At 42.3% G+C, this 19,005-nt stretch overlaps 2 long non-coding RNA genes across 2 annotated transcripts in view; one reads left to right on the forward strand and one right to left on the reverse strand.

The window, feature by feature from the left end:
• Window positions 1–15,467, reverse strand: part of LOC145528793 (uncharacterized) — a 102,587-nt gene extending 87,120 nt beyond the window's left edge. Inside the window, exons 1-3 of the long non-coding RNA XR_014070653.1 lie at window positions 15,288–15,467; window positions 12,210–12,267; window positions 4,546–4,608 (exon numbers count right to left, since the gene is read on the reverse strand). This is a non-coding gene — a long non-coding RNA (uncharacterized LOC145528793). The remainder of the gene's footprint in view (window positions 1–4,545; window positions 4,609–12,209; window positions 12,268–15,287) is intronic.
• LOC145528794 (uncharacterized) lies at window positions 6,653–10,836 on the forward strand. Its single transcript, XR_014070654.1, has 2 exons — window positions 6,653–8,064; window positions 10,597–10,836. It is a non-coding gene; the product is annotated as an uncharacterized LOC145528794 (long non-coding RNA).
• Window positions 15,468–19,005: the final 3,538 nt, after the last annotated feature.

Consider the following 19,005-nt stretch of genomic DNA (forward strand, 5'->3'; position numbering starts at 1 on the left):
AAGTTTTAGCGAGTGCAAGGGCTATAGTAAATAACCTTTCATCTGCAGAAGCTTTCCAAGGACCAAATAAGGAGTAATGCAAAGTAATCCTGAGAGAAGTTTAAAGAGAGATTATATCACCTGAATTTAAAGTAATAGAATAAGGGAAGGCAGGAAACTATATCCAATTGCTTTCTGGGATATCTTTCATTCTGATGTATAATTTATATGCAAATGTTTATATTATTGTAATAACAATTAAGCCTACTTGTGTTGGGAAAAAAAAATAGATGAGATTATGTTTAAGAAAGAAAAAAAAAATCTAAGATTAAACAAAAATGTCTCAAGACATTTGGAAAGGTTTTGATATCAAATAGTTAATGCATAATTCAGTTTTCAGTTTCTAATTTTGCATATTTTCTTTTTTCCTGGGCTAGATAAGAGACACAGATAGGATCCTATGGGGGCAGACCCCTCCCCATATCCCCTGCTTTAGCACCTCTCTGAAGTACCTTAGCTTTAATCGCTAAGTCGTGTCCAACTCTTGCAACTCCATGGACTGTATCCTTCCAGGCTCCTCTGTTTATGGGATTGTCCAGGCAAGAATACTGGAGTGGGTTGCCATTTCCTTCTCCAAGAGATCTTCCCAACCCAGGGATCAAACCCTGCTAATAGTATCTGATGCACATTTTCTGAGGTTCTTTGCAGATGCTAAAACCACCACCAAATAGAATAAATTAACTACTCGCTGACCATAAGCAGGTAGTCCCCAGACCTCCTATTGCCTAAGGACAGATAATGTTAACCCCTGTGATGCTGTCCTGTTATCATCAACCAATCAGAGAACTGTGCACAGCTAATCACACACCCTAGAATGCCCTTCCCTCACTTGGCTTTTAAAAACTGCTTTCCTGAAACCCATCAGGGAGTTTGCGTGTTTTGAGCACTAGCTTCCCTAGACTCCTTGCTGGGTGCCCTGCTATAAACACTGCACTTTCCTCCACCACAGCCTGGTGTCAGTAGATTGGCTTTACTGTTAGCCAGCAAGTGGACCCAAGTTTGGTTCTGGAACAGCTCAACTAGAGTTTTTCAAACAATAGCCATCACATTTCCAGAAGTTGAGAAATCTCCCAATATTGCACATGAAAAAGAAGCAAGAAGACCAGGAGAAGGTGGGAGTTTGCACTGGTTTGAAACAAACTGTGCATAGCTAATCAATTAGAAAACCTTGGATTACCACCAGACCATAACAGAAGAATGTAAATGAACACAGGGCATGTGAGTGATTCTTGCTGGGGGGAGACAAAGAAACTTGAATTATCAAGTAGTTTTCTGAAAATTGGAAAATAGAAGACATTCAATTATTGGCATTCCACGTCCTTGATTAGGCAAATCTGTGTGTCCGTCAAGCAGAATATACAATAGAATGATTTAGGTTCATTCTCTCTCAATCTACAAACATAATCATTTTCCCATGGAAACTTGGCAATGTCACACCTAATTTCTCAGCAGACTTAAGAACAGTGTGCAGTCTGGAGGTGTTTGGATCACCTTTCTCAAATGAATCCCAGAACATTTCCACTCCCCTTATGAACTGTTATCACTTACAATTAAAGCTAAACTGCACTTGTCAAAACAAGATAATAAATCGCTCTTTCTGGTACAGGAGCCCTGGATTTCTTTTTAATCATCCTCTGTCACCTGCTCACAAAATGTACCAATTTAATCATCTGCAATGCAACCCCAAATCCTTATTAGTGCATTAGTCATGGTTATTGTGATAATTATAACTTTAAAACTTTAACAAATAATTAGTACTTAAAGCTCAACATTCAGAAAACTAAGATCATGCATCTGGTCCCATCACTTCATGGCAAATAGATGGGGAAACAGTGGAAACAGTGGCTGACTTTATTTTTCTGGGCTCCAAAATCACTGCAGATGTTGACTGCAGCCATGAAATTAAAAGACACTTACTCTTTGGAAGGAAACTTATGGCCAACCTAGACAGCATATTAAAAAGCAGAGACATTGCTTTGCCAACAAAGGTCCGTCTAGTCAAGGCTATGGTTTTTCCAGTGGTCATGTATGGATGTAAGAGTTGGATTATAAAGAAAGCTGCACACTGAAGAATTTCTGCTTTTGAAATTGGTGGTGTTGGAGAAGACTCTTGAGAGGCCCTTGGACTGCAAGGAGATCCAACCAGTCCATCCTAAAGGAGATCAGTCCTGGGTGTTCATTGGAAGGACTGATGCTGAAGCTGAAACTCCAATACTTTGGCCACCTGATGCGAAGAGCTGACTCATTGGAAAAGACCCTGATGCTGGGAAGATTGAGGGCAGGAGGAGAAGGGGACAACAGAGGATGAGATGGCTCGATGGTATCATCGACTCGATGGACATGGGTTTGGGTGGACTCAGGGAGTTGGTGATGGACAGGGAGGCCTGGTGTGCTGCGGTTCATGGGGTCGCAAAGAGTCGGACATGACTGAGTGACTGAGCTGAACTGAACTGAACTGAACTAACAGCTTTATATGGTGATGTTTAATGAAGCAGTGAAAATGTACCAGAAATAAAAATTTGAAAATCTTACAATTTTTTTGTCTTTCTGTTTGGGGGAAGCTTTGTGATGACAACATAAAACCAATACAATAATTTAGAATTTGCTGTGCTTGCAGAAAGAATATAGATTCACGTATACATCTATAGACTGAATGACTTTGCTCTTTTCCATTATACCATTCAGGAAAGGATAGTCTCACAAATCTCAGCGGCTTACACTGCAAAGTTTATTTCTCACTCGTGCTTGTGCCTGATGTCAGCCAACAGTGAGGGCTCTGCCCGATGCATTCAGTCAGGGACCCAAGGGAGCAGAGTCCACACCTCACCAAAGCAGAAAAAGGAAGCCACATATATCACTTCTGTCCACATTCCATTGGCAAAAGCAAGTCACAAGTCAAAGCCTGCTGTTGGAAGAGAGTGGAAAAGTACAATCCTGCCCTGTGCCTGGAACGTGGGGGACTAGAAGATTCATGAGCACCCCATTCGAGTAGGCAGAAAGATGGCTAAGCAGCCACTGGAAGGCAGGCACCTCTGAAGTTGGCTGTAGTCTAGTGTGAGTGATAGAACTATACACTCTACAGTTACAACCCATAACCATCACACTTCCAAAAGAAGGAAGCCCAGGTTGCAGTATGATGCTGATGGAATCGTCCATTATTCTATATCTTACCTCTCCACAGAGGCTACCTATTTTCACTACTGTGGTGACAGCTTTAGAAAAGTTCAGTATTCTCATACAGAGAAAAACTGCCAATCTGAGGGCAGATTGTGGTTGCATATGTTTGTAGGACAAATTTCCTTCTCAGTTCTTGGACCTGGGGGAATGCGCGACTCTGCTAGGCAGACACCAGGGAGTTAATGCTTTCCTTGCATTGCTAGATGTGTTCCTTTTTGCTGGGGTTCTCTTGTTTGTCACTGTCTGAAATATGAACTTGATCAGCATATGCTGCATAAGTAAAGGGTGAAATATGGGAAAAGGGCCTGTCAAGAAGATCCCATAAGCAGGTTTCTGCATACACCTACAAAGATGCACTGCAGAATTAAGAGTGTGTGTTCATCACCTGTTAAGAACTCAGTGTAATATTTAAGTGTGTTGAAGTCAACCACTTGAATCCTCGGAGTACCTCCTTGAAAATGTGTGGCAACAAAGTTCTTCAAAACATACCGACTCTAAGCAGAATTGTAAAGAAGGCTCATGTTTTACCTTCCTGCTCTAAATCCTCTTTCTCTATTAGTTTCTGGTGTTCTGGGTTCCTGCTCCAGAGGGATAACTGATACTTCCTGAGTCACAGAAGAAAGCTGGTCACAGAAGAAAGCTGCTCTGATACATTCAAACACTCCACGGAGCTTATTTTAAATGTCTAATCTGTCCTAAGCAGTGGGAACAGGGAGGATTGCTCCTCTCAAATTGGCTGTAGTCTAGTGAGGGAGATGGAAATGTACCCTCAACAGTTGTAACCGATAACCATCAGTCTTCCAATAGAAGGAAGTCTGGGTTGCAGTACGAAGCACATGGGGCGTCAGTTACTCAACTGTGCGGAAAGCTGCCTGGAGTTGGTGACAACTGGACTTAGTCTTGGAGGAAAAATCGGTGGCCTCAAAACAAAAATGGCACACGCACAGGTGTACAATCACTGAGATGAGAAAGGCAATGGCCATCACGTGTATCACCCCTCCCGAGATAAATGAGTTCTCTCAAAGCCAGGCAGGGAGGGCAAGCTCAGGGCCTGGATTCTGGCCTGGGAGTCTGAGGTCCACACACCGCAGGCAGACCAGATGCCCAGGCCTGACTTCAGTCACCCCGACATCCCAGTGGGTCACCTGTACTTCTGGAGATGCCCCAGTCTTTCCATGCTGTACCCCCACAGATTAAGGTAAAGGGGAGCCCACTCTTCAGAGTCATTTGAGTTCTCTGAATGAGCCACATACAAGAGATAGAAAACAGAATAATGAAAAAATAATAGCATCCCTGAATACTGTGTCAGACACTGCTGATACAACTTACATGTTTTATCTCTGAATCCTCACAGTTAGTAGGTAGGTGGTGGCTCAGCAGTAGAGAATCCACCTGCAATGCAGGAGAGGTGGGTTCAATCCCTGGGTCGGGAAGATCCCCTGGAGGAGGGCATGGCAACCCAGTCCACTCTTCTTGCCTGGGGAATCCTACGAGAGAGGAGCCTGGCGGGCTCCAGTCCACAGGGTCGCAGAGTGACTCACAGAGAGATGGCGCTAGTGAGGGGGGTATTTACTCACAGCACCGAGTTCCAGGCCAACCTTCCAGTCCAAGGGCACGCAGCCTTTTCCCTGCTTTGAGCTGAGGTTGGATGGCATCACGAATTCAACAGACACCAGCTTGAACAAACTCCAGGAGATGATGAGGGACAGGGAAGCCTGGCGTGCTATAGTCCTTGGGGTCTCGAAGAGTTGGACATGACTTGGTGACTGAACAACAATTCCAGAATTATATGCTTGTGTGTGTAAGTCACTCAGTCATGTCCGACTCTTTGTGATGCCAAGGACTGTAGCCTGCCAGGCTCCTCTGTCCATGGGATTCTCCAGGCAAGAATACTGGAGTGGGTTGCCATTTGCTTCTCCAGGGTATCTTCCTGACACACGGATCAAACCCAGGTCTCCTGCGTTGCAGGCAGACTTCTTTACCATCTGAGCAACCAGGGAAGCCCCATCACATGCTTAGATGCTACTCATTGCCTGAGTACCAGATCCCAGCTCCAGACTTCCTGATGGCAACAGAGGTAGGAGGTGTGGACTTGAGGAGCATTTTTTTTTTTCCTACTTTTTAGGAACTGGCTACACACTTCTCACTATGTCCCTAGAGAGATATGTATTCTTTTCCTATTTTGGAAATGGAGAAGCTGATTCTGATGCACATTAAAGAACCCCTGAACTAGGGGAACTAGGAGTTGTAAAGGTGAGGGGAATAGATGTTTAGGGTGACAGAATGTGCAAAGGCACTGAAGCAAGGAGCCGCGTGATCACACATTCAGGAAACGAGCAGAAGCGCTTGTGTGGCTGGAGTCCAGAAAGGCGGGAGGGAGTGCTCAGCTCTCCTGCCCCAGGCGGCAGCGGGGGCCGGGCTGGTGCAGGCATTGGTCAGAGAAGGTGTGGTCTTCCCATGAGCAACGGGCAGCCGCCATAGGTGCGTAAGCTGGAGTGGAGAAACATCACGTCTGTGCTGTGCAGGGATCACTCCGACTGCAGTGTGGAGAGTAGATTAAACAGAGGAAGGCTGGACTGGAGACGCTAGTCGAGAGGCTGTTGGGTTGGCGAGGTGAGAGGTGACCTTGGCCCTGCAGGGCAGAGAGCGCGTGTAAGAGCTCCTCAAGTGGTGGAAATCTTGGCCCGTCCTCCACAAAGGAGCAAGATTTGGAGGGTCAGCTCGTGTTAGCCCTCCACTTACAGCTCTTCAGAGGCTTCCGCTGCCCTTGGGATGATCCCAGAATCCTTTTCAGCAAGCCGGGCTCCTCTCAGATGCCCTACCCTCCAGCCCCAGGCCCTCTTTGTTCTGGCCTCAGGCTTTCTCACAGGCTGTTTCTTCTGCCTGAGTCACTTTTCCAGCAACTTCCATAGGGAGGATCCTCTCTGGTTTTTAAGCATCAGCTGAAATGTCTCCTCCTCAGAGCAGATATCCTAGGAAGAAGAGTCGCACCATTATCTCCCTCAGCACCTCATGGTCTCTTTCCCTGGCCTTAGAGTAGCCTGCCATTTTCTTTATTTTTCATTTTACTGAATTTTGTTGGTCTCCTCATGAGGAATCTGAGACCTGTGAGAGTGGGGGTCCTATCTGTCCGCTTCTACAGTCCCAGGTGGTCACCCCTCGATAAGCACTCACCACATTAGCAAATCAGTCCACCCAGACAGCTCAAGAAGTGCCAAGGTTCAGGCAAGCACCGGGGCTGGGTGGTAGTGACCTTCTCCAAGGACCAGATTTGGTCAAAAGGAAAAAAAGTCACTTTTTTTTAGATCAAGAAGCTACATGTCAGCTTTCTCTTTATTTCTCCTTTCTCCTTATTGTTGTTGTTGTTGAGTTGCTAGGCTGTGTCTGACCCTTTGTGACCTCATGGGCTGCAGCACACCAGGCTCTCCTGTCCCTCACTATCTCCTGGAGTTTGCTCAGATTCATGTCCATTGAGTCAGTGATGCCATCTAACCATCTCATCATCTGCTGCCCGCTTCTCCTTTTGGCCTCAATCTTTCCCAGCCTCAGGGTCTTTTCCAATGGGTCGGCTCTTCTAATCAGGTGGCCAAATTTTTTTCAGAAGGTAACAAGTTAGAGCCATTGGCCTAGAAACTCCCAGACAAGGCAAAGAGTTTGCAAAATTGTCTTCTTTTGGCTGCGTTTGCTAGATCCATATTTTGTTTCATTTTCTTAAAAGTTGCCAGGACAGCGAAAAGTCGACCTCATTTAACCAGGTGACCAAAACAGCAAAAGGTCAAATTCAGCTGCATTTGTATTATTGAGGAGATTTTCAGATTACTAGAAAATAGACCCTCTTCTGTATATATGGTTTTAATTAGTATTACTTCCTTTCGTGTTCTGGTTGCAAACTTTCTAATTGCAACCTCACTTCCAATGAGTAATCGTTATCATTCTCCATAGAAGCTAAAGTTTAGAAAATTGTATAATCCCTATATTCTAACTTTGGAAATTGAAACAGAGAGAGATTACCTTTGCCAAGAAAGAGAGTGGTTTGATGGCTGAGTTGGCTTCAAATTTGAGGTGTATCCCAGGCTTTCAACACTCTGTTAATGCTGTGCACTATTTTCACTTCTGTTTGCTTCCATGAGTATTTACCAAGCCACCAGCATCATATAAGATCAGTATCCGAGCTACAAAGGCTTTTCAAATTGCTAACACCAGACATGGTTCAGGCTTTAAGTACCAGGACGCCACTGGGAACAGCTGCTTCTGAATTAGACATAAATCTAAGCAAGGCTCCAATATAGCAAATGGGGGGAAAAGACCTTGTCTCATTAAAGAGCTAACAGGAGAGGGTATCTGATAGTAAAATCTTGGCAGAACATAAAATACCTGTTTACTGCCAATGCTAGTCACACAACAGTAAGGTTACCTGTTTAAGCACAGAGCCCTGGCTGCTCGGCATATATAATTCTATCAAGGAATCTCCCTCATGAATCTTAGTTGCCTTTGGAGTGAGTAGAAACGTTATTGCCAAGATAACCAGGGCCCAACCTTACAGGGATTTGTAGATAAAAATTAATCCCTCGAATTATGCCCAGAAGCAAATCAGTGACTAATGGAGACCAGCAAGCAGAGGCATAACTAACCTCTTGGCGCCTGTAACAGCCAAAGTTGTTGAATAATTTTCCAGGGTAGCTCTCTAGTGGAGCAGAGAGACTAAATCCCAGCTGAGTGTTAGAAACAGGAGCTAAGCAGGCAGGGTCTGTTTAATTTTCCTTTATCCTCTGTCCTGGCCCTCTTCCATGGCGGTGTTCAAGGGTCTTGAGTTTGTTACAGGGTGACCAGCTCACTCCCTGTACAAAGGTAATTTTTTGAATTTTACTTTTATGCAGCCAGAAGGTAACTTCAAGAAAAATCCTGGGGGAAAAAATATCTTAATGGGGATATTTTTAATCAAGCAACACACTTTTCCCATATAAATGTTGCATAGGAACTGTCAGGAAAATAACCCATTAAGTAAAATATTCCAGAGTTGAACCTAATAAAGCTAGTTAGGAAAATCCATCCTTCTACTTTGGAAGGGAACATATAATAAAACTAGGAAAATGTTCAGCATGGTGTTAAACTCTACAAAACAAATCCAGAGCCTTCGCAGAAAAGCAGAATAAGAAACAGAAAAATAAAAGGGTGACAGCATTCTCGCATAGTCACAATCCACAGATTTAACTTCAAAAAAAAAGAAAAAGAAAATCAATTCAGATGTCAGGATGGAACAATTATTCATGGCTAATTACTTTTTAAAAGATGGTGACGAAGGGTTAGTTTTCACTGATATTGATGAAGGAAAACCTTTGGGGAAATCATTTGCAAAGGTTAGCGAAGATATGAATTATTCTCTGATATGTTGGAAAGCAAAGAAGAGGAAAGAATAAGTAAACTACTAGTACAGTCTAGAGAAGGTCATCAAGACAGCGGAGCCTATCCTATAAATTACCATTTTCCAAAATCCAAACCTATCATCAATATGTCTCCCAATGAATTATTTTCTAGCAAGGATGATTTGTTATGAAATGTTCAGTAATTTACCAGACAAATGACTTTAAATAATTTTGTTCGGGAGTACATTGTGAAAAGCAAGATTGTATGCCATTGTTCTAACTATACATTAAGAACCCTTGCAGAACAATTTACTGGAGTACTATTTTAATGTGTGCTCTTGACTTTGGTCTTAGAAAAGTTGGTGATGTGTAGTGACACCTGCTCACAGAGTTCACCTGAAAAAAACAACAGGAGAAAAAAACACCTGGGTGGTTTTCACAGACAGTCTCTGAATATAGGTTAATTATAGATTATAGCCTAGAGCTGTGATCAAAGACCATGCACGTTTGTAAGAAATGAATAGACTGCGGAAGGGTTGATCCGTTTATTGTCATCATCAAAGATGCCTGTAAATAACAGGAAGAGATGCAGATCAAAGCAAACCCTTCCCCTGGGTCTGGTGAAGCCAGGACTATTTACCATACACCGGCTGTTCAGCAATCCCTATGTAAATTCCGTCCAAAATAGATACAGGGTAGAAGGGATCCATACAAATGGATTTGCGTATGTGTGGGTGTGTATCAAGGGGCTCGCATGTAAGGCCACGTGCTCCCCCTCCACTGAGGGGTCCCTCTGAGAACCTTGACACTGGCTGATAGATAGCTGCTGCTGCTAAGTCACTTCACTTGTGTCAGACTCTGTGCAACCCCATGAACTATAGCCTACCAGGCTTCTCTGTCCATGGGATTTTCCAGGCAAGAGTACTGGAGTGGGTTCCATTTCCTTCTCCCGGCTGATAGATAGACACACCTTGAAAAGAAAATATGCGTTTCCCTGCTGTTGTCAAAAGCATGGCAAACAAAATAAAGCCCATCGGCTGGGACTGTTTAGCCATCCAGTCTTGATACAGAAACTTGAAGCAGTTACTGAGACAACAGGGTTAATTCCACTTGGAGAGGAATTTATTTATTCTGACTTGCTGAAGTCACAGCTGAAAATCCTCATTTGAATAGCATTTAAATGAATTCCTCGGGTGTTTTTCCGTAGTCTCCTGTCTGGGCTCTCTCTCCTCCAGGTTGACTGACCTGTTCACCACCCTTCCCACTCAACCCAGATACTCCTTGCAACATTCTGCTGATGAAGTTTTTAATTGTGTGCTGCTCTCCATCTGCAGCATGAACCCTCCCTTCTACCCCGTATGTATCTCTTCCAGACCTGTACATACCTCTATTCAGAGGTAGCTTATTTATACCTCATTTATCAAGTGCAACCGAGGAAGCCTTCTCTGAACAGAGCTCCATGAGCTCTCTGTCCTCTGGCAGTTCACACTGTCAGAACTGACATCTTCTTACTGCCTCTTGCAATCATTTGTCTTTAATAATTGCTACACATTGCTTAAAAGCAGAACAGAGCCGAACGTATCTTCATGTCCTTAAAAAGGATAACATCCGATCTTCTATATTGTAGGTGCTTAAACAACATTTTGATTCAAGGAATGAGTTTAAATGGCCCTAAGTGTTTTTTCTAGATTTTATGCAGGTGAACTTGCCTATAAGCAGATGGCATTCATATAAGCAAACTAGATAAATTTATGTTGATGGTAGCATCCATGCCAAAATTCTACATCATGCTTTCACTAGGTGAAAGAATTCATCTTCGTTGAGTGAACCATGTAAAAAACAAAATGTAGGAAACAATTTTCAACATGATAGTTAAGAATTACCTTACCTATTAAGAAATACCCTTATTAGGGTAATTATTTTCAATTTGGAAATTTCATGATCAAGAAAACAGTAAGTGCAGATGAACTTTCCTTTCGTTGTTCATTGTTACAAATTTTCGGTCATTGCTTTCTAGAAAAGCTGTTGAGAAAGAGGAGAAGATGAAGACGGAAGCTGAACAAAGTATTTCAATGAAATATAACTGCAGAGAAACCATTCTTGCCTTTATTTTAAAAACATATCTGGAAATGAGAAGGGAAAAATGAAGAAACAAGAGGAAGCTGTCTCAGGCTTTAAGATTCCCAAAATGACTATAAAGCATAAAGAAACAAATAACTTCAGTTGCTAAATGTCAGAAAACATTTCTGGAAACAAATATTGGTCTCTTCTCTCCTTCAATCTGTGACTGGACTGCCAGAGTGTTGCTTCATGAAAGGACATTTCAAGTCAACAAAGACAAAGAAAGCCTTCCTTTTACTGTCCTAACAGAATCAAGGCATTTTGTTGTTGTTGTTCAGTCACTAAGTCATGTCCAACTCTTTGCGACCCTATGGACTGTGGCACGCCAGGCTTCCCTATCCTTCACTATCTCCCAGAGTTTGCTCAAACTCATGTCCATTGAGTCAGTGATGCCATCCAACCATCTCATCCTCTGTCGTCCCCTTCTCCTGCCTTCAATCGTTCCCAGCATCAGGATCTTTTTCAATGAGTCAGTTTTTCACATCAGGTGGCCAAAGTATTGGAGCTTCAGCTTCAACATCAGTCCTTCTAATGAATATTCAGGGTTGATTTCCTTTAGGATTGACTGGTTTGATCTCCCTGCTGTCCAAGGGACTCTCAAGAGTCTTCTCCAGCACCACAGTTCAAAGGCATCAATTCTTCGGCACTCATCCTTTTATATTGTCCAGCTCTCACATCTGTACATGACAACTAGAAAAAACATAGCTTTGACCATATGGACATTTGCAGGCAAAGTAATGTCTCTGCTTTATAATATACAGTCTAGGTTTCTCATGGCTTTTCTTCCAAGGAGCAAGCATCTTTTAATTTCATGCCTGCAGTCACCATTCACAGTGATTTTGGAGCCCAAGAAAATAAAGTCTGTCACTGTTTCCATTGTCTTCCCATTTAAATTTTCCAGACAGATTTAAAAAACTGATGTTCCATTGTCAACATCATAGAAAATTCACCATGTCTATTTGTTAATGCATATTATAAACACTTGCAATGACTTTTGTTGAAACACCATGTAACAAGCTAAGGGCATTTTTTTCCCCAAACCTTTAGAGGTATTGAGAAGAGCCTGGGCTGCTTCTCTTCCGAACAAAGGAATGATTACTCCTATTATTCTTTGAAAAGAATATGTTAAGGTTATGAATGCATTGTAGCATGTGTATCTTAACTTGACTCTCTGTATGGGCATCTAGAGGGCTCTTAAAAATACAATAAAACTCGAACTAAAATTCCATGAAAACTCAGATAAGAGAAAATTACCTATCTCTGAATCCTCTTTGGAGAGTGTTTTAGGGAGTTTGAAAAAGGACATTGATGGATTCCTGCAGACAAAAGTTTAAAAAGTAATAATATCTGAGCTGAGTGAAAAAAAAGAAGATGCTGAATTGTTCCCACTGTATTCTGCTGATGCTTTAAGTTCTACACGGTAGTAATTGGAACGGGATTTCATTACAAGAAGTTTTTACCCACTCACACCAACTGCATCCTTATAAGAGTGATGAAGACTAGGTGTACCTGTTCTGACCATTACCATCATGGTCTCGAGGGAAACAGCCCAAGGAAGTTGTCAAAGCTGTAAAAGTAGAGGAGGCAATCATAAGACATTGCCAACAAGATCAACACTTCAAATACTTGGAGTTTTAAAATAAATAACAAGCTCATACAATTTGGCTTAAATAGTCATGAGCAAAAAAGTCTTCATTTCCTTTTCTACCGATTTATTTTATTTGAAAACAGCCCATTTCCCTTGAAAAGTATTATTCTTATTCCTATTTTCTTCAGAGAATATAGTCTCCATAAAATTGTCAAGAACAGTGCATTTTAAGGTGTAGGTAAAGTTAAAATTAGCCATGAACACAAATAATTCTTCTATCAGAAGTTCTTTAAATATAATAATTATTTGCATCTCTTTCTTAGTTCTGTTTTAGCTTTCAAAAGTGTGTGGCTAAATCATAGAGTGTAATTTTGTGGCTAAATCACACAATGTCACGATATTTTATAGAAAACCTTTATATGTGATGCAAAACCTCCATTCCCAACCTCTACACCTGGAATGTACATTTTCCTTCTGCTCCCGAGCTGTCATATGCTCCAAAATCACTGCAGACAGTGACTGCAGCCATGAAATTAAAAGACACTTACTCCTTGAAAGAAAAGCTATGACCAACCTAGACAGTGTATTAAAAAGCAGAGACATTACTCTGCCCACAGGTCCATCAAAGCTATGGCACTTCCAGTAGTCACATATGGATATGAGAGTTGGACCAAAAAGAGGCTGAGTGCCAAAGAATCGATGCTTTTGAACTGTGGTGTTGGAGAAGACTCTTGAGAGTCTCCTCCAGATCTCCTTGGACTGCAAAGAGATCAACCCAGTCAATCATAAAGGAAATCAACCCTGAATATTCATTGGAAAGACTGATGCTGAAGCTCCAATACTTTGGCCACCTGATGTGAAAAACTGACTCATTAGAAAAGACCCTGATGCTGGCAAAGATTGAAGGTGGGAGGAGAAGGGGATGACAGAGGATGAGATGGTTGGATGGCATCACCAACTCAATGGATGTGAGTTTGGTTGAGCTCTGGAAGTTGGTTATAGACAGGGAGGCCTGCTGTGGTGCACTTTATGGGGTCACAAAGAGTCGGACAGGACTGAGCAACTGAACAACAACAATGTGATGAGTAGTTACATCTGGTAGACTTTTCTCTAGACTTCCCAGTCCTCAGTCTAGCTTCATTTGCAAGAGTCACTCTCCTGCTTTATAACCCCCGTTCAGTGAGGCGAGAGAGCACTCTCTAAACCTACTATTGAAGTCTAGAGGTTGCCAGGGGAAGTGGAGCAGACCCTAGCCTACGTTCTCCAGATCCGGCATTTCCCAACATCTGCTGTGTTGCCCTCTGTATTTCACAGAGTTGGCCAAGTCTGTGTAATTCCAGGTCTAGTCACAGCTGACTAATTGCCCCTGGTTTGTACATCCTTACCTGACTTTCTGAGTGAGGTAAGAAAACCAAGCTTAACCAACATTGTTCAGTCACTCTGTCTTTGCAAGCCCCTGGACTGCAGCCTGCCAGGTTTCCCTCCCCTTCACCATTGCATAGTAAGAGACACAAGACTCTTGAGTGAAACAAGATGAGGGCTGCTTCCAAAGGTCTGTGTCGCAAGCGGTTCTGAGTATCTATTACAAAACCAGTACAAATTGAGATATGATGCATTTGGCTCCATTTTCTGCTCATTCCCCATGAGATCCAGGCAGGTGAAGCTCTGATCTTTTGCAAGGGCAAGGGAGGTGGAGGCCCTCTTGCCTCCCAGAAGAGGAGAACTCTGCAGAGGGAAGAGAGACAGGGAGGATGAGAAGAAGTGTTGCCTCCTTGGAAGTCTCTGAAGCCAACTTTCATCCCTTCGATGTTTTACAGAGCCTTCTTCCTCTCTAAACATTCATGGTCTCAGATCCTATCTCGGTCTACTCTCTTCTCCCTCCACTAACCCTCCTTGGTAACCATCTTGGCTCAAACTTCCAGGGAAAACTCAGATATCATGAGGGCAGAAATTTATACAGTTAAGAAAAAGAATACAAAACTTCAGATACAAAATCAGATATGAAAGTGAATGTTTAAAAATAAGGGAAATGCCCAGCATATCAGTGGCTAGGTCCTAACTGGTCTCAGGTGCTATCCATCAGATCCCTTCTGCAGCTGTCACCTCAGACAAATGGCCACTCCTCTCCTTACTCCCACTTCAGTTTCTCATGTAATAGTGCTTTGGAAAATTTCCTCTTTCACAAATAAGACCCTTGATTAGTTGAGAGATGTCACTGATGCTTGTGAGTCTTTGTGCAATATTTTTGTTAAGCATTTGTATATTCCGGTTGATAACTAAAAGGGGAAATGAGCCCAGTTATGTATTGCATTAAAATCGAAAATGATTAAAAAACAAAAATCTTTTAGACAAATCTCATTTCTTTTTTCTAAGCGTTTTTGTTTTATTTGTCTTATATGCATTTCTTAAGCAAAATCATATGTAAAAAAAAAATGAATTCTAGTTTAATAACCCCAATACTGCTTTTTTTAAATGCACAGAGATTTACAAGATAGACAAACTAGAGGCAAGAAATTACCCTTAGTAGTTAAAATTCAATAACACTAATGAAGTTATGGGGAAAGGTTCATTTTCTGGTGCTATCTTTAGGTTTTTTTGGATTCCTGGTTGTTGGCTTTCTCACTAATTTGGCAATTTGCAATTTCCCAGTTATTAATGCAAATTAGTGAGCTTTAGCTCTAATGTGAATATTAATATTTTCGTTGAGAACCATTCCATGTACTCACTTTCTCAGGAAAAGTTGTTTATTTTTTGAAACCTTGGTGAAAGGCTGTATGAGATGCATGGATATGTTTATGAAAAAGCATTTGAAAACCAATGCATTATTTTTCATCTTCTATAAGTAAAATGTCAGTGACTTTGGTAATATTGGATTTAAAAAACCCCAAAACTGGCAAGCATGCACACTGTGCTATATTACAGGATATTGGTCCTTGACTAGAAAGGAGTTTCTAGCCCAATCTGAACAATAACAACTTGATCACACATCTCGCCTGCACCTAAGCTTCTCGATGACGGAACATGTGCCTCTCACTTGTTGGCTCCAAGCTCTCTGCTCAGCATCCCACGCAGTCACCAGGGTTGTGGGCCTTCAGCTACAGGACATCTGGGGCACGCTGGGCAAATGGTGCCTTCTGCCCATGACCCTTTAAGACCCTTTCATGTCTTCCGAAGCTGTCACCATGGCACCCCCTTGCTTTCAGAATTCTCCCTGACAACCACTCCTCTTCCGCGCCCGCCTCCACCATGGTGCTCTGATTTAAGCGCGGAGCCTGCCACCGTCAGCGCCCTTCTCCCTAACAGGAGCTACACTGCCGTTTTTCCTGTGAATACATCGAAACTCCCAACTTCCTTCTTCCTTAAGGATAGCCCTCTAAGCCTGGCATCTAGTTTACCGCTTCGCCTGACTCAGGCCTTGGAGAATTCTAAAGCTCCCTCTCCCTTTCTTTCCTAAACGTGGCATTATTTAAATGTAACTCTTGTCATCAATCAAGTTGGAAGCAAGAATAATTGCATGAACTGGTGTCCCAATGGAAGAGAAAGATAAATTTACCAGCTGAGACCTCAAAACAAGACAGCAAGACAGAATGGGGGGATGGATGAGAAATCAGAGTTCCTTGTTTTTCTGAATTATATCACCTCCCACTGATGGTTCTAATGTTCCTGAAAGAATCTTGAACTTTTCATTTAAATCTGTGCTCTGACACATCTTAGGGACCTCAGTTCCATTATTTATAAAATGTGGATAATACTACTACCTCATAAAGCTGTAGTACACACTAAACAATAACATATGTAACATACCTAGCTCAGAGCCTGGCCTAAATAAGCAGTGATGTCACTATAATTGAAATCATTATTAAAATAGCATGTCTATCAGCACTGGGTTAGCCACATTGAGGGAAAAAATGGAAATTGGGGCCCTAATTAATACATGCACCAAAACTGGATCCATTAGACTAAACACTGATAATTAGAAAATCAAATTTTTTTAATTTTAAAAGAAAATATATATCTTTATGATTTATGTCGGGAAAGAATTTTAAGCTAATTCTCTCCCAAAACTATTAACCATAAAAAATTATGTTTCGTTGTCATAAAAAATAAATTTTAAAGTTTCATTTTTTATTTTTATGAAAGCAAAATTTTATTTTCCTAAAAATACTGGCATGTGTCTGAACATCAACCCGGGTCCTTGCTGGGGCCCTGGGGTTAACCACCAGTGAATCAGTCACTGGCACAGTCTGAGGCTGAAACTCTAGAGGGGTTCTGACCAGAAACAGCATGATCTATGAAGAAGCAAAGAGATAAGCCAACTCCGATTTCCTTCAGAAAAGGCAGGACTCAAAAAGCAAGGTAATCATTTGATGCGGAGTCCAAAAGTCCAGGCTCAGGGAATTTTAGGTCCAAGATGTCCAAGTTGAGATGCAAGGTTGGTCAGATCAAGAAAAGGTGGGCAGCAGATGGCAGCCACCCCGGACCTCAAACACAGGTGTGTTCTTTCAGTCAGAGGTCACGTGGTTCTTGGGAAGGGGTGTGTGTGTGTGTGTGTGTGTGTGTGTGTGTGTTAGTCGCTCAGTCATATCCGATTCTTTCCAACCATGGACTATAGCTCTCCAGGCTTCTTTGTCCATGGAATTCTCAGGCAAGAATACTGGAGTGGTTTGACAGTTCCTTCTCCAGGGGATCTTCCAGACACAGGAATTGAACCCCTGGTCTCCCACAATGCAGGCAGATTCTTTACCGTCTGAGCCACCAGAGAAGCCCTCTTGGGAAGGTGAAGTGGGTGGAAAGGGTCTGAACCAGGACAGAGAGCCTAGGATGTAAGAGAGAGGAATGCTTTGGGCCCATCTGAGCTGTTGTGAAGATGCTGCATAAATATTATTCAAGGAACACCACTTTTGGAAGACACCTGTGTTCAATGGTGGTCTATCTGAAGGACCACATTTTCCAAGCAGCAGTTATATTTCCTGAAAACCAGGCACCTGCTACCTGAAGTCACACGCCCTGCTGTGCAGGGACAGCCAGCTGATGCAACAGCTGTGTCCACGTGAACTACATGGTGAACTGGCCCTGTGCAGAGCGCCCCTCTGGGTGGGGTCGGTGGCCCTCTCCAGCTGAAGTCAATCTGTCAGCAGCCTTTACTGGACACCTGTCCTCCCGGCTGCAGGCAGCGCCAGGCATGGGTGCTCAGACACTAGGCGCATTCCAAGAAGAAATGTGATATCTCCCCTCCAAGAGTGTGGATCGGCCACTCCCCTCTCAGACTTAAAGGCCCTTCTCTACACCCAGTCTCTTTTGATCACACTTCACTACTTCCCTGCAGCCCCCATCCTGGTGCATCTGTGAATCTGTAATACTTCAGCTTAACATGCTTTCTCTTTAGACTCCTCTTGCCTATTCTTGTGATTCATTGAAACCTATCCCTTGAAGTTAACACACACTTTCAGTTAGTCAATGTGTGCCCACTTCATTTCCAGGGGAGGATTTGAGAGCTTAGTCTAAGGAAGGAAAAAAAGAAAAGAAAAAGAGAGAAGCAAAAGTGGGAGCCTCATGCAAAGGGGAAATCAGAACAAATTGCAGTGAAGCTGAACTGTCTATTCATTTGAATCAAATGCTATAAATTTCTAAGCATAATGTTTGACAGTAAACTGTCATCAAAGCAACAGACTCATTATAAAAATGCTAAGGGTATATAAATCTCATTGACTGCTTATCATTAACTGTGCAGGGTGCTGATAGGAAAAGCCTGCTTATAATTTATGTTTCACTAATAAGGTCCATTTTAGAGTACAGCTGTCAAAGCTATTACTCACCTTTCCCCAGTCTTATAGTTGTTCTGGACAGTGGTGAAATTAAATGTTAAAAGTGTGGTTTCAGGCATTATCTTGTGCTCTAATATCTTGTCTCAGCATTTAAAGCATGCCTAACCTCTAATCAAAGCTATACAGCCAGATTGTTTTTCAGAAAATAAATCAAAATAAATGAGAGAGATTTTTTTTTTAAAAGATGCAACAGAGTACTGTTTGCCTCCTTTGAAAATATAAATGGCAAAATGCAATTAAAATAGTGGTAATTCCAATTATTCCATTCTTCTAACATGTTATCAGCATTAATGATGCTCTGTTCTGTTCTGTTTTGGGTTATAATGAAGAAGCCTGCCCATAAGCTCCTATGACACAGTCAGTGAAAGACGAGACTCTTCTTCCTGCATGAATGCTCACTCATGTCCAGCTCTTTGCGACCCCGTAGACTGTAGCCTGCCAGGCTCCTCTGTCCATGGGACTTCCCAGGCAAGAATACTGGAGGGGTTCGTTTGCCATTTCCTCTTCCAGAGAATCTTCCCAATCCAGGGATCAAACCTGTGTCTCCTGTGGCTCCTGCATTGCAGGTGGATTCTTGACCACTGAGCAACCTGGGAAGCCCAGTCTCTTCCACTGAGGTTGTCACATTTATCTTTAGGCAAAGATTTCAAGAACTCAGAGCACTTTAGCCAAGCATTAGGCCATGTCTTCGTGATTTCAAAGGTCAAGTAAAAAGATGTTAGTCTTCACAGATGCTGTCTAAGGCAGAGAACACGTCCAAGGAAAATACTAATATAAACACCAAAAAAAGAAGTACATGTTTTAACCTACAGGGCACTGCAGAGCCCATATTCTTAATATGCCAAACACTAAAAAAATCTCAGTAAACTGTGTAAAAGAAACTGTTTTCCTC

The sequence above is a fragment of the Giraffa tippelskirchi genome, chromosome 12 (genome assembly GCF_054371585.1).
Source record: "Giraffa tippelskirchi isolate mGirTip1 chromosome 12, T2T-mGirTip1v1.2.pri, whole genome shotgun sequence".
In the NCBI taxonomy this organism is placed as follows: Eukaryota; Metazoa; Chordata; class Mammalia; order Artiodactyla; family Giraffidae; genus Giraffa; species Giraffa tippelskirchi.